Raw genomic sequence first — 13,728 nt, 5'->3', positions numbered from 1 at the left:
TGATTCAGGAGTTAGTGAGCTGGGAGGGCTCACTGTGCCTGGGAAAGCCAGCTTCTCATGCAATTTTTGGAATATGCCTTGGCTCAGAAACCTACTTCTCTAGGCACAGGATCCAACTTACATGTTCAAGATGCGTGACTGAGCATGTGAAAGTGTCAGAGGGATCAACCTCACCATTTTACTTCTACTTTTCCAGTTGTGGCCCCTACAATCATCAAAGCCCATTCAGCACCATGCTCCTCCAAATTCTGCATGCGACTCAGCCACACTAGTATCTTTCTTCATCTATAAGATGAAAGTAATACAATGCACCATGTAGCAAACTCACAGGAGACCCTAGAGATCAAATAATACTGTGAAAGCCACCAAATTAATATTTTAAAATTTTATCTCATTTCTGTCAAGGTGAGATATCAATCTAAAAACAGGATAAATCTTTGTAAGTACAAGAACATTAAAAAGAACATTAAGTTTGGGTTAAAAATGCAAAACTGCATATGCAGGAAAATTACGTTTAAAAAAAAAAAAATCCTACACCTACAAAAACAACCAAACAAAACATTGATGATACTGGGCTGAATCACTGAATGGTGAGAATATGAGTGATTTTCTCCTCTCCTATTTTTCTCAATACCTTTTCTCTATTACCTCCTTTTTTAAATAAGCAAGTATATATTGTTCTAAACTGAAGATAAATGATCATGAGTAGCACTTTCCCAGACACTGTCCTAGTTGCTCTGCATACATCATCTCATTTAATCCTCACAACAGTGAATGGGGTCGATTTCATTACAGCCGCATTTACCAGACAAGGAAATGGTTTTCAAGGTTAAGTAACTTTCTCATAACACAGAATGTGACTAAGAGTTTTCTTATTCCGCGGCAACAGCCCTCTGAGGTAAATACTCCTAGTGACCTCACTTTACGGATGCAGAACCTGAGGCAAGGAGTTAGGGAGTAAATGAAGCTGGCTAAAGACACTTGCACTGGCCAGGCACAGTGGCTCATGCCTGTAATCCCAGCACTTTGTGCTGGCCAACATGATGAATCCCCAGCTCTACTAAAAATACAAAAATTAGCTGGGTGTGGTGGCACACACCTGTAGTCCCAGCTACTCGGGAGGCTGAGGCAGGAGAATCGCTTGAACCAGGGAGCTGGAGGTTGCAGTGAGCCGAGATTGTGCCACTGCACTCCAGCCTGGTGAAAGAGTGAGACTACGTCTCAAAAAAAAAAAACAAAAACAAAAACAAACAAACAAAAAAAAACTAAGCATCAGTCAATAAATCAGACAGAGAACAAGTTAAATTCAAAGAAAGAAAAAGGAAAAACATAACAAACAAATGAAATACAAAAGAAACACACAATAGAATCAGCCAAGCTAAAACTTGTGGTTTTTTTGGTTTTCAGATAGGGTCTCATTCTGTTGCCCAGGCTGGAGTGCAGTGGCTCAATCACAGCTTAGTACAGCCTCCCCCTTACAGGCTCAAGCGATCCTCCCACCTTTGCCTCTCAAAGTGCTGGGATTACAGGTATGAGCCACCATGCCCTACTAAAACCTGGTTCTTTAAAAATACATTATAAAATTCACAGACCTTTAGCAAGATTTGTGAAGAAAAAACATTCAAAAAACAATCTTGCACAGGAGACTGTACTACAGATAGAAAGACTCTGAAAGGAAGTCATAACTTGCAGGCCAAGAACGATGGCTCGCACCTGTAATCCCAGCACTTTGGGAGACCAAAGTGGAAGGAATGCTCAAATTCAGGAGTTTGAGACCAGCCTGGGCAATATGGCAAAACCCCGTCTCTACCAAAAATACAAAAATTAGCTGGGCATGGTGGCACGTGCCTGTGGTCCCAGCTGCTTGGGAGGCTGAATCAAGATGGTGGCTTGAGCCTGGGAGGTGGAGGCTGCAGTGAGCCATGATTGCACCACTGTACTCCAGCCTGGGCAACAGAGTGAGACCCTGTCTCAAATAAACAAATTCATAATGTAAAATTATGAATACCTTTATGCCAACAGACTTTAAAGCATAGATGAAAAATCTTTTTTTTTTTTTTTTTGAGACAAGGTCTCATTCTGTCACTCAGGCTGGAGTGCAGTGGAACAATCACAGCTCACTGCAGTCTCGACCTTCCAGGCTCAAATGATCCTCCCACCTCAGCATTCCAAATAGCTCACACTACAGGCACCCACCACAACACCAAGCTAATTTTTTTTTTTTTTTGTAGAGATGGAGTCTCACTATATTGCCCAGGCTGGTCTTGAACTACTGTAGTCAAGTGGTCCTCCCACCTGAGCCTCCCAAAGTGCTGGGATTACAAGCATAATGCACCATACTTGGTGAGATATGAATTTCTAGGGAAAAAAATCAAAATTGACTCAAAAAGTAGAAAAAAAACTTACATAGATTAACTATATTGAATCAGTAATGAAAAAACTTCCCATAAAGAAATTTCCAGGCCCAAGTGCCTTCACTAAAAAGTTCCATGAAACATACAAGAGAAACAAGCCAACCAACCAAACAAAAAAAAAAAAAAACTCTGCCACCAACACAGAGAATAAAAAAAGAAGACTCCCCAGTTCATTTTACAAGGTTAAAATAAAAATAACCTTGATATCAAAACCCAGCAAGGCAAGTGCAAGAAAAAATATTTACAGGCCATCATTATTCAACATGGATCAGCAATTATTTTTAAGATGTACTGGCCAGGTGTGGTGGTCATGCCTATAATCCTAGTATTTTGGGAGGTCCTAGTGAGAGGATGGCCGGAGCTCAGGAGTTTGAGACCAGCCTGGGCAACAAGGCAAAATCCCGTCTTTATAATAAATACAAAAATTAGCTGGGCATGGCAGCACATCTATAGACCCATCTGTTTGGGAGGCTGAGGTGGGAGGATCACTTGAGCCTAGCAGGTTGAGAATGCAGTGATCCCTGATCATGCCACTGTGCTCCAGCCTGGGCAACAGAGTGAGACCCTGTCTCAAAACAACAACAGAAAGATATGCTGACCGCCTGTGATGCTGGCCAGGATGGCGTATGCATGCTACTGCCTGTCATTTCCACTGATCACAATTTGAAACTCTGGACAAAATATAAATAGCAATGACCCAAGTACTCTGAAAAGTAACCAGCAGACAGGTTGGGAAACGTCAAAACCTGAAGAATTATCTGGATGGCGGTGGTGAGAGATCATATTCTGGGTCATAAAACAAACCCTAAAGTTAAACAATTAAAATTCAGTGAATTATTATCTCTGATGACAGAATTAAACTAGGAATCTAGAACATTTCTAGAACATCCCCAAATATGAGAAGTTAAATGGCGTACTTCTAAATGGCCCATAGGTCAAAGAGAATATCTTAAGACAAACTGGAAAACAGTTTGAACTTAATAAATATGACATCATCTTATCAAAATATGTGCTTACAGGGCAATTTATTGCACTAAATTATGAGAAATGAAGCATCAAATCAATAATGTAAGCATTTACTTTAAGTAAAAAAAGAACCAAATAAACTCAAATCAGGCATAAGAAAAACAGAGTAAATCAGTAATATTTAAACAAAGACAGTAAAGGAAAAAAATTCAACGAAATCCAAAGTTGGTTCTTTGCAGGGGTGGTGGGAGGTGGAAATCAATCAAATGAGGAAGCCTCTAGCAGACTGACAAAGGAAGAAGAGAAAACACAAATTGCCAATACCAGAAATGAAAGGAATATTATTCCAAATCCTGTAGACACTAGAAGGCTATAATGGATACTACAAAAACAAAACAAACAACTATATGCTTCTAAATTCTACAAATTAGGTGAAATAGATCAATTCCTTGAAAGACAGACTACCAAAACTCAAGAAGAAACAGACAGCTTGAATACCCCTGTATTTATTAAAGAAACAGAAGTGGCACAGCACTTTGGAAGACAATTTGGCAGGTTCTGATAAAGTCAAATGTACATGGACCATGTGACTCGGCAATCCTACCCTTAGGCATTTGCACAAGTGAAATGAAAACCTATGCTCAGACAAAAAGCACTTTGTGAATTCCAATCCACTTATAATTTACCAAAAAGTGAAAATAGTCCATATTCCTCCAATGACAAACCAATAAGCAAACCATGTAGTATTTATACAATGGATTACTATTTGGCAATAAAAAGGAATAACTGTTGATACAGTACATGAAAGTAGCCAGACTCAAAAGGCTACATCCTGAACGATTCCATTTGTATAAAATTCTGAAAAAAAAAAGCAATGCTAGAGGAACACAGATCAGTGATTGCCAGAAGTTTACAATGGAAGGTTTTACTATAAAGGGCAAGGTAATTTTTGGAGTGATCATATAATTTTGTAATCTACCAAAAACAAACATAATAAATGGGCAGATAAGTAAAGTTCATGGATTGGAAAGTTCAGTATTGCAAAGGTCTCCCAAAAATGACCTATCAATTTAATCCCAGTGGAAATTCCAATCAGTTTTGTGAAGGCTGCTAAGTCAACTCTAAAATGGCCAAGAATAGACAAGATCACCGGAGAGGAAGCAGGGAGGTGGATACAAATATCTTCTGATTGATGAGTGAAATCATTAGAAGGCCAGCAAAAATACAAGCAAGCCAGAATTTCTAAAGCACCACAAAAGAACACTAGTTAGTAGTGCATATAGGTATCTCTCAAATTTGTTGTAAACATAGGCCTTTAAAAAAATATTAGAAACTGATATTTAAAGAGATATAAACTCATATTAAGCTTTTGAAAAATTCTAAGCAAGGGCCTCACCTAATTTCATAAAAGGTTGTGTAGAACCAACCGTTGCTGCAAACGATGTGCTGCCCTGAGATGTGAGGATCCCAGTGGTCCCTCTGGGTCAACAGCAGCTACCACGGCTGAGCCCAAACTCTGATACATTATCTATCTACAATCTTTATTTTTAACAATTTATATCAATGCTACCCATAAGGCACAGAGAAGCAGAAATGTTTATGTGGCCTCCTGCCAAAAACAATCACTTGCACTTATTTCTAGTACTCCAGAAGACAGTAATAGAAGTTTTTCAATTTAGAAAAACATTTACAGCAAAGAAAAAAATCTCTGTAAACTTCCTGCTTAACCAATCTAGTGAATTGTGATGAGCCATATAAATTCATTTAGCCACCTTATGAAAGACTTAATCCAAAGTCATTTCTAACTTCTAGAAGAGCTAATGTATTATAATCACAGTTGTGAAAGACTCAAAGGCCAGAAATGTCAAGGTGTGGTCTATATCCTAAGTCCAGAAAAAAAACAAAAAGCAACATGTACAGGCCAAATGATTGCCAATTTCTTCTGCCTATGTCATCTTTCTTCACTATAGCCTGAAATTACATTTCATGTTTGACAATTCTCAGCAAGGAGACAAAACAAGCTTATGAGTAAAATAATAGAAAGCAGAGCCACAGAGAGGACGAGAGGCAGGAGTCATCTCCCAAGTCCAAGTTCAACTTCTATATTATTAGACAGGGCCTCAGTGTCTTTGAACTGCAAGGAATTAATATTGATTGTAGCATGAGTAAAACCTATCTTCTACTCATCATGAAAAGTCACAGTCGTTTTGTTTAAAGACTCCAGAATTATTATAGGCAGAAACAAGAAGGTTACACACCTATTTGGTGAAACGAGGAATCAGGAATGAGCATTCCCAAGAGAATACAATTACAAAAGTAAAATCACCTAGAGTTTTTGGGCTGCTTAAAAAACCCAGAAAGAAGTGCCAAATGAGAAAATAATCAAATTCAGTGGAAAAACTCACTTGAAGGTATCATGGTCAGCTGGGTTTCCACCCCTTTGTTGCACTTCAAATCCTGTGTATTCCACAAAGACTTGCTCCTTTCTAAAGGCTATGGTTCACGTTCAACAGAATAGCAGCAACCACCATGAGCCTGAGGGCTGGCTAGTCTTTAGTATTCTGCCTTATTCAAAGAAATGATCATTTCCCTCATTCCTAAAGATCTCCCAGGTCCATTACAAAAAAAGGAGCAGCAGCCAGGCCCAGTGGCTCACACCTGTAATCCCAGCACTTTGAGAGGCCAAGGGGGGAGGATCACCTGAGGTCGAGAGTTCAAGACCAGCCTGGCCAACATGATGAAACTAAAAATACAAAAATCAGCCGGGTGTGGTGGTGTGTGCCTGTAATCCCAGCTACTTTGGAGCTGGGTAACTGGCAGAGGTTGAACAATTTGCAGGTCTCAGAAGACAGGAAAATGTGGGAAAGTTTGAAATTCCAACAGACTTGTTGAATGGCTTTGACCAAAATGCTGATAATGATATGGACAATGAAATCCATGCTGAGGCAGTCTCTGATGGAGATGAGGAACTTGCTGAGAACTGGAGCAAAGGTGACTCTTGTCACCTTTGATAAGATGGTGGTTGAGGAGAGGTCTTGGCAAGCGGTGATGTGTGAATGTAGTGAGGGGCCTGAAAACGGAACTCAGAGAGGACACTGGGTTTTAGAGGCTGAAACTACAGAAAGTCCGCTGCGTTCAAGGCCTGCTTCCACCAAAATCTAGCAGTGTGGCCTCAAGCAAACCATTTCACTTCTCTTGGCCTCAGTTTCTACATCTGCAAAATGGGATTTATAATCCTACCCCAGCCCACAGAATTCAGAGTTATATGAGAAGGCTAGAAGAGCTCACCTACCAAGGGACTCTTTTAATGGCAAGGTGGGGAAACTGAGGCACCGAGAGGGCTAGGGCTCTGCTAGCTGTCACCTAGAGTCTGATGGACCTGCGATGAGAAACCAGAACTCCTGCCCCTAGTTCCCCCGGCTTTCCTCAGGCTGGGGAGTGAGTGCGGTGAATAGAAAGGGCAAGCCCTCCTGCTGTTTCTCTCTGGACAGGGGCGGGATGCTGGGTGAAGGGTGAAAGGAAGAGGCTGGAGAAGGGAGAAAAGCTCCAGCTCACACTAAGTCTGAAATTTTTTTAAATGCGGACTCCGTGGCCCCTCCCTTACCCGCCCCATTCCTCTCTGAAGTCCTGGTTGTGAAGGGCCAAGTCCCAAAGTCTGCTGCTCCGCCTCTCTGTGTGCAGAGCCATGGGGCCTTCACAGGCTGCAGTGGGTCCCGAGCCCCCAGGGCTGTGCCCACTGGTCCTGACCAAGATCGCGGCTGCCGAGGTCTGTCCAGCGCCAAGGGCACAGGGCCAGGGCAGGCAGGGCAGGGCTACCCGAAGCGCATAGAGGCTGCTGGTGTCAACGTGACGTCTTCTGGGGCGCCTGGCATCCCTAGGAGTGGAAGCCGCTGATGAAGTCAAAGCTGCCTCCTCCTTCAGGAAGACTTTGCTCCCACAGCTGGCGAACAGGAAGTGGAGCAGCGCCAGGAGGATCTGCGGGCGCTGCTGAGGGCTTCTTTGCAGGGACAGTGCAGCAGGCAGCCAGGGACAAGACTGCACGGCAGCCCCCCATGGCCAGGGGAAGTTCAGAACCGGAGTCGCCCGCTGCCCGGCGATTCTCCATCCCTGGATCGGTACAGGGGCATTTGGACGCTGTGGGGAAGTCGCAGTCTGGGGATATTGGGTCCAGCCTTCGGGTAGAAGCAGGTGATAAACGCAGTCAGGCCAGCCCGGAGCGTCAGCCACACTGCGGTGCCCACAATGCCCAGGGTGAGCGCCACGAGGCGCAGGAAATGGGCTAGGGTGGGAGCTCACTGGTAGGCGGCCCTGGAAGTCAAAGATCTGCTGCTCCAGCGCTGCCACCAGTTGCAGGCAGCAGAAGGCGAGGAGCGTGTGGCACCCGCGTACTCGCCCATCGCGGACCTCTTTATCCAACCTTCAATAATTATTCTTTTTATTATATTCAATGATTATCTACTTTTCATAGACAGCAGCTGTCAGTCCAATAACACACTTAACAAATGATATACCTAGTCCTCAAGGTTAACAAACACATGAAGACCAGCCCAACCCTGAAAATCAGTTTGCAAACCTTCGCTATGTCTGATGCCATTCCTAAAAATTTTTAGGGACAAGTTTTGTTTGTGGTAAACAACATAAGGTGGGGTGTGTGCTGAGCCCAAAGCTGACCGATTGCTCACAATTACTCATAACTACCCATTGACTTGATTTTATCAAACTTCAGACAGTCTTGTCTCCTCTCCTCAGGCCCCTGGACCTTGGCTCACCACCTAAGACTGAACAAGCACTAAAGGACAGACCAGCCCGCTAACAGCTCACTCCAAAAATGAGCAGGACTCCCAGAGAAACTATTTTTATTGGAGCATCCTGGTTTTGCCACCTGCTCACCCCACTGCCTGTCCTTCTCTCCAAGGAGGCTTCTGCCAGCCCTGCTTGTCCTTCCCTAGAAAAGGAAAGCCTTTTCCTGTTTGATCCTGAGACACCTGTAGATTGAATTTGGAATATTCTCCCTATTGCAATAGTATTTTTGAATAAGTTTTATTTTTCCCTACCTCTGGTTGATTTTTAATTAATACCAGTAAGCTTGGATGAAAGCCTGCACACCTTAGGGGTGTGTGTGTGTGTGTGTGTGTGTGCGTGCGTGTATGTATGTACCTTAGCATTACCATGAATGTAATAACAGTAAAATCAAACAAACACAGATGGATAAGCAATATGTTGGACTAGTATGAAAACGGCATTGGCAGCAGTGATATGATTTTTTTTTCAAAATGGTATGCTTTTTGAAGTATAATCTTATTTTAACCTAAAATCTTACTATCAGAAAATGCAGTGTACATTAAAATGTTCTGAACTGCTTTTATTCATATATTAAATGGTTTTACTCAAATATCTACAAATTTGTTTTTCACTTATGTAATTGTCTTATAGAATGTTCAAAAGTCATGCAGAATGTGAGACAATTTTCTATTGAATACGATTGCTTTATCATTGCAAGACATCAAACATCCCTGTTTCCCACCAAATAAATGTACAATAGCAATAAATGTAAAGATGTGTTTTGTAAAAAAGATATATTTTTGAGTTACAAAACAAGGATTTTAAAACTTGAATTGTTACAGTGAATATGTCTTAATACAGGCCAGAGTCATTTAGGTAAAAAATTACCTCACATCTATTCTTTGCAGTATCACTTAAAGGTGTTTATTTAGCGGGAAAGATTTTTTTTTGTGCCTAGAGGCAGATATTTTGTCCCATGGCTATTTACGGTATGAAACTGTATTTAAATGAGTGTACATATATAAAAGCTGCCATTCTGGCTGTAAACTATTGCAGGTTATCAAGATTAAAAAATAAACAAATAAAAATATTTCTGTTTTTCTATGAAATGTCTTTACTCGAGTCCAAATGTAGAGATATAAAATGCTTGAAATTCATAAAACCAAGTGTTTCACATATTTCAGTTGTGATGGCCTTTGTCCTACTTTTGTTAGTGAAGCAGGCAGACTGCATTTTTTCCCTCTCATACACCTTCAAATGGTGGACAGAAAAATTTGATAAAACTTCTAGGGCATTATCTGATGAAACACATTAAACACTAAAGGAGAAATACAACTTCATTGTTTATAAAAGATGTATAAGAAGGAAACCTGCATACATATATCTATCAGTTTTGTATTTTCAAGAAATATTTGCCTTAAAATGAACTTCATTAGAATATGTTTTCTCCCACAGAGCCAAGGAAAGTAAGTTAGACACAGGATCTGGAAGTCTACCTGTGTGATGTAATTACATTGAAAACATTCCACAAATAACGCAGAAATGTATCATTGTGACCCAAAATATTCTCTAAATTTTCTCAAAGCAATGTGGCCACATCTATTATCTTTTACTATGACTAGTCATCATTCCATGCATTTGAACATTACCTCACCCATTTGCAGCCTCCTATCTCTGCAATTAATTATGGCTAACATTCTCAGCAGTCCAAACATCTTGCAAGTGACAGCTTGAAAAAGCCTACCAGAATGATGTTCACTCTGCCACCTGACTAGCTTGTCTTCCATCTAGACATTGCAGTATGTAGAAGAGTGCTTTTAGTATTATAAATTTCATCCAACACGTGTTCAATTAGATGAAATCTTAAATATTGCACTACATGTGAATTGGGAAAATGTTAATTTGCTTCTGTAGTTTTAAGTGTATTCTCAGAGGCAGATGAAGACATATTACGTCACTGAGTTCAAGAAATAAAGTAAATAGAAGAAAAAAGGTGTTATTTTAATTTGGTTATGTTTATATTTGAAGTTTTCTTTTCCAGATTTAGGAGAACCTACTAAATACACTGAAAAAAATGTGGTAGCCCTGGGTTAAATATCATACCTTATTTTTTGTTTATTAATCCCGGGGTAGAGTAGAAAAATATGCTCTCTTATATAATATAAAAATGATATGGGGAAAAGAAGTAAAAAATTAACTTAGAGACACCATTAATTAATTTTTTTTTATAAATGAAACTAGATAGTTTCTATTTGTTTTGACAAATAGAGAATATATTTAGAATCAATGCTTTATTTCTTGGAAAGTGGAGTAAAAAATTTAAATGTAGTATTCAGATTGTATTATAACTATGCACTACAGATCACATACATTTGTCTTTTCTTTGTATTAGACATTATTTAATGGTAAGCATCCTTTCAAGGGCTATTTTATATAAGTAGTAAGGTATCTGGAATTTCTGAAATAATAAAAGTGACCTAAATCACTGTGTTTGGTAAATTCACCATATCCAAATAGCAGGAGGGGAGTGCTAGAGGTAGGGAGGGGAATGCTCATGTTCTCATTATTCCCAAACAGATTCTTAAAGTCTTCTCACTGGACACATGGATGCACCTCTGTAATACCCAATGTCTTAGCCACAACTGTCTGCACTTTTTAATGAGATACATTTCAACATTATTCCTTGTCACCTCAATATCAGATACTTTCTCATGTAATCTTTTACTTCTGAGGAGTTGAATTATTGATCCATAAACTGAATCCATAGCTATGTATCTGTGGATGTTTTTAAATTATGTGAAAATTTTGTATATGCATTTTTCAGGGGAAAGTATCAGATCACCCACCTGGTGATTGTAACAAAAACAATCACTCCTGTTGATATTTAAGTCTTAATTAATTCAGAAAAATTTGCACACACCTTAAGGTCAGATAGCATTTTGTACCCTACATAAAAAAACTCCTTTTTTTTTTTTGAGATGGAGTCTCACTCTGTTGCCCAGGTTGGAGTGCACTGGCATGATCTCTGCTCACTGCAAACTCTGCCTCCCAAAACATTAATGATCACTGATCACAGATCACTGTAATGAATATAATAATAAGGAAATATTTTAAAAATTGTGAAGATTACCAAAGTGTGAAACCAAGACACAAAGTGAGCACAGGCTGTTTGTTAAATGACACCAATAGACTTGCTTCACCAGGGTTGTCACAAACATCTCATTTGTAAATAAAAGAAAAAATGTTCCTATCTGTGAAGCACAATAAAGAGAAGTGCAATAAAATATGTTTGTATTAATTTGGTTAACTTTATTCCAACTTAATGTAAATTAGTTTTAAAACAGTTTATAAAATTCTAAAATGAACCTGGCAAATTTAGAGCAATAATAAAATGATTTAAATTAGAAAAGTCTTTTTTAAAAAGGATAAATAACAAATGTCTCATTGGAATTATTAAAGTTGTTTCAAGTTCAGCTCTGAGGTTCTTAGAAACTAAAGTAAAAAAGTATGACCAGTTTCTGAAGTCAAGATAAAATCATACAATCTTTAACTTAGAAAATTATCTTCTGTGTTGTGTCCTAAGCATAAACAAATGTAAGGACTTGCCCTGACACTCTGTAAGTAGTTCCACTCCAATACGCCCTGCAGAAATGTTTCCTGGCAAGAACAGCAAGTCAGAAGCCTTTTCAGCATGGCAACGAGGGAGAGAGACTATGCTATTAAAAAAAAAAAAAAAAGATGAGCAGGAACAATAGCATCTTAGACAAGTGAGAAGTTTCAAAAGAGACATGTATAAGGAGAGCAGTTGCAATTATAAGGAGCAAAATATGGAATGATGAAAAAAGATACTTTAAAGAAAGTTTTCCTCAGTACTTTGCAATGCACTTGCCACCTTCTGAAGAAAGCTGGCTCCTCCTGGAACCTTAGGGTATTTGGACCCATGCTTTGGAATGGGGTGACCATCTGCATCAAGCTAACTTAAATTCAAATTTGTGTGCATAGGATAAGAATAATTGGGTTAAATAAAATTCACTTTTAATCTAAAATGTCATTCATTAGTTTGACCAACTTTCCTTACCACTGGCCACTTGGTCCTTGTCTTGTTTGACAGGGTTGTCAAACAAGGTTTGTTGTTTCCTTCTTTGAAGGAAAGAGTCAGTGTTTCTTCCATTCCAATGCATCCACTTGAGGAATTTTTAATAAAGTGGGCAATGAATGGGCAGCAGAAGAATTTACAGGCCTGCTAATCAAATGCTAAGTAATAAACCCTGGAAATTCTAAACTCGTTTGCATGAAGACCTTGCTTATTTTGTAACTATTATGTATTATCAAACGTATACTTAATTCTTTGAATGTGTTAGTATGTGTTCAAAGTACACCTTAATTTTATATATACATATATTTAAATTACATAAAATAAATAAGCCACTAAAAATTTTTAAACATTTTCTTATATTTCCTTTCAGTATTTTTATGTGCATGCATCTGTACTTGGTAATATTGCTGAATGCATGTTTTATTGACAAAGCCTCTCCCCTTGCCCAAACTCTAGTCAGGATCCTCTAAGCCTCCTCTCAGCCTCAGCCTTCAGTGTTCATCCTAGTCTGGCCCACATCTCTCAGGTTTAGGAAGAAACTTGCAAAGAATCCCCCACTCTCAGTACTGATCACCTTTGATATCTGATCAAATTTGTTATCTCCCACCACCCTCCAGATGATTTCTGATCAGCCTGGCCTGCCTTCAGTAAGAATCCTGTTCGATCTGTTTAACCCAAATCCCCTTTGCCCCTGATGTTTCCTCTTAGTATCCCCAGTTGAGCCAATTTTTAACCATTAAAAAAATCTTGGAAAAATTAAGTTCAGATAGGTTCCAGAGTGCTTATGTTCATTTCTTGGCTTTCTGAAGACCTGGCATATCCTCTTTAAATTTCCTCAATACAAGAAAATACAAAATGGAAAGAAGTAGACATTAGAAATTGGAAAAATGGAGAAATACAGGAATGAACATAAGTTTCTATTTCAAGTAATTAGGTAAATTGTAAGGTGTTTATATTTAACTTTTTCTCATTAGCTTTAGCCCCTTGAACCTTTGAGAACATGTTATTACTATATTTATCGAATGTCATGTTTTTTATTTTAACATAGAATGGTATTTTCACTCAAATCTCTTGAAACATATATTTATAGTCAATAGTTAAATTTTATTTACTATCAATTGTTTCTTTTTATTAGTATTTTCTTAAAAAATAATATTGGCCTGGCGCAGTGGTTCACACCTGTAATCCCAGCACTTTGGGAGGCTAAGGTGGGCAGATCACTTGAGGTCGGGAGTTGGAGACCAGCCTGAGCAACTTGGAGACAACCTTTCTCTACTAAAAATACAAAAAGTAGCCGGGCGTGGTGGTGCATGCCTGTAATCCCAGCTACTCAGGAGGCTTGAGGCAGGAGAATTGCTTGAACCTGGGAGGTAGAGGTTGCAGTGAGCCGAGATCGCACCACCGCACTCTAGCCTGGGTGACAGTGCGAGACTCCATCTCGAAAAAAAAAGAAAGAAAGAAAATGCCAGA

Source organism: Gorilla gorilla, chromosome 22, assembly GCF_029281585.2.
Source record: "Gorilla gorilla gorilla isolate KB3781 chromosome 22, NHGRI_mGorGor1-v2.1_pri, whole genome shotgun sequence".
In the NCBI taxonomy this organism is placed as follows: domain Eukaryota; kingdom Metazoa; phylum Chordata; class Mammalia; order Primates; family Hominidae; genus Gorilla; species Gorilla gorilla.
This window is presented reverse-complemented; position numbering follows the sequence as displayed.